Source organism: Penaeus chinensis, chromosome 35 (assembly GCF_019202785.1).
Source record: "Penaeus chinensis breed Huanghai No. 1 chromosome 35, ASM1920278v2, whole genome shotgun sequence".
NCBI lineage: Eukaryota > Metazoa > Arthropoda > Malacostraca > Decapoda > Penaeidae > Penaeus > Penaeus chinensis.
This window is the reverse complement of record NC_061853.1, coordinates 28,803,822-28,806,979: the sequence shown is the minus strand read 5'-3', so window position 1 is coordinate 28,806,979 and position 3,158 is coordinate 28,803,822.

Below are 3,158 nucleotides of genomic sequence, written 5' to 3'. Positions count from 1 at the left end.
TGCAAAACAACTACAATCTAGTACCTAATATCTAGCGTCCCCACGTCTGGTCTTTGGGGTGTGTCATGCTGCTAATCGAAACTTTAAAATCATTTCATAGTTAGTAATACCAGTCACAGTGAAATTGATAGTTACTCTTTAGTTGTTTTAGACATTTTCTTAACAGCTTTTCACAAATGGTATATATATATAAATATATATATATATATATACATATATATACATATATATATACACATATATATACATATATATACATATAATATATGTATATACATCCATGTAATATATATATAAATATATATATATATATGTACAAATATAATATATTTATATGCATCCATGTAATATATATATGTATATATATATATATATATATATATATATATATATATATATTACATGGATGCATATAAATATATTATATTTGTACATATATATATATACATATATATGTACAAATACAATATATTTATATGTATCCATGTAATATATATACATACATAATTTGTTTTGCATATATATTTATATGTATATGCATACATATAATATATATATACATATACATATACATAGTAACATGTATATTTATATGTATATGTAAATGTATACATATAATATATAGACATTTATGTTTATGTATATGTATGCATGTACATGTATACATACACATATATGTATATATATTGTGTGTGTGTGGACTTAATAATACTACAGATTGTGTCGACGATAATGTTATTGACAAAAAAGTAGCAGTAAGAAAGAAAAGGAAAGAAAAAAATCAAATACCAAAAATGTTGTAATGATAGTAGTAACACCAACAGATAATGACAATAAAACTGGTACTAGTATTATTACTAATAATAAGGCTGATCGTAATGATAATAATAGCGATGATAATAAAGTTGACAGTCTCTATGCCGCTTTCATTCATGATGACAATGAAATTATAAAATTGATAACAGGAAAATAATATTGGCAGTGATAATGAACAATGAATGAAAAAACATATAATCATTGATATCTTCAGCATAACGTCTATTAACATAGTTATGGTTATCATCGTTAACGTCATTACCATCATTATATTTTTATGGGTGAAGATGGTATATCAGATAGAAGTTACATCTAGGAAATATGAAACCTGAAAAAGAAATTTATAAAAAAAAAAAAAAAATGAATGAGGAATATTCTTTACATTGATTATTTATTAATGGTATCATAATAAATTGATACAACGAAATAAGAAAAGAAAAAATTGAGGAAATGAATCTGTTCTATATTTTTAATGATGACGGAAAGAGAAAGTGAAAGAAAGATGTACTGAGGACTTTGCGCAAGTAGCCAACTTAGACACAAAGATTGATGTATCTTTCTCAAGTGGCAGTTCCGGGAAAAGAAATGAAAAGCGAGATTAGAAATAAGTAATACTTCCAAGTCATTATTATTGTCATTTTTTTTACAAAAATAGTTCATAACATTTATCTAGACTTTCAGTTCAAATTGTTTATTTTGTTTTGCCACTGTTTTACGCAATGTATTTGCACTTTGATCTTGAGTATAATTGTCTTGTTTTAAGAAATATTGAGAAAATAAATCGAAATAGGCACGCACACTAATAGCTGATGAAGAAACTATGAGTACATTACATGCATTATACATTCCACCCATGCCCGGTGATGATCAGTCTCCATTTCGCTAGTATTTTCCATGGCAAGTGGTGGTGGCGGTCTTTATAACGGGAGAGTGTTTGACTTTTTTGGAAAAAGGGACTAGAGATGTGTGTGTCTGTGCACACACACACACACACACACACACACACACACACACACACACACACACACACACACACACACACACACACACACACACACAGTCCCTTCTCTTCACAAAAAAACTATACCACTTTCATATGCCAGTTTTCAATAACCGATTAATTGCGTTCTATTTTTTTTGGATAATGAACGTATTCGATGTATTTAACGAGATACTGTTTAAGTCCGTAGAATGAATAAAAACATTTTCAATATTTATGAATGGTAAAATCAAGTCCTGATGGCTTATTATTTATTTATTTATATAAATAATTATTAAATGTACTGTATATATATTAATAAGTATACTGTGTGTGTGTGTGTATATGTATATATACACACATACACACAGTATATATACTTATATATGTATACACACACACACACACACACACACACACACACACACACACACACACACACATATATATATATATATATATATATATATATATATATAATGCCATCAGGGCATGTCAATTAGAGATTTATGATTCAGTGTACGGACTGAAACAGTATCTCATTAAATAAACAGAATACCCCAATATTTAAAACCCAATTACTCGGTTATAGAATCCTGGTACGTTAGCTCACTCTACATTCCAAAAACGAAGTCGCATCAAATGACGTAACGATTCCCTCCGCGACGAAGAAATGCCAAGAGCAGCCGATGCCCTAAAATTCAATCGCGTTTCGTGAGGATGGTTCCGAGAGCGACAACCAAGACCCAAGCGATAGTCAATGGGGTGCTCGTGTTACCCGCGACTCCAGGTATGCCCGGTATCGGTAAAACAATTGCGTGAGGTTGAGAGAAATCCTTGCTTCTAGCGGGGTCAGAAAGAAAGTTTGTTTTGTTTTTTGTTTTTTGTTTTTCTAAGGTACGTGGGTGTGTATGTGTGTTTCATGTGTGCGTTTTTTTATTTTTGTGTTTATGTTTGGGTGTGTGGGTGTGTGCTATGTGGATATATGTCTTATATCTGTATTTATGTGAGTGTTTGTTTGCCTGTGCTGTCATCTACAAGCAGAAGTAAAAAAAAAAATTAATAAAAAAAGAAAAAAAGAGAAAAGAAAAAGAAAACCCACAAAAAGAGAAGACCTACATCCGCATATCCCCCCTCCTCCCCATCTCAGAGTTCCCAAACAACACATTGTTAAAGATGCCTTCCGTATCATTGTCCCAACCAACATGATGAATACCTGACAGAAGAATGGCCTGTGTGATCGGCGCTGCATGCCTTCCCCGCGCTGGCACAGTTTCCCTTATATTGTCTCAACAGCGGGTCTTCACAATGGGGCTACGCGACCCCATTGTAAAAAAAAAAAAAAAAAAAAAAAAAAAACACT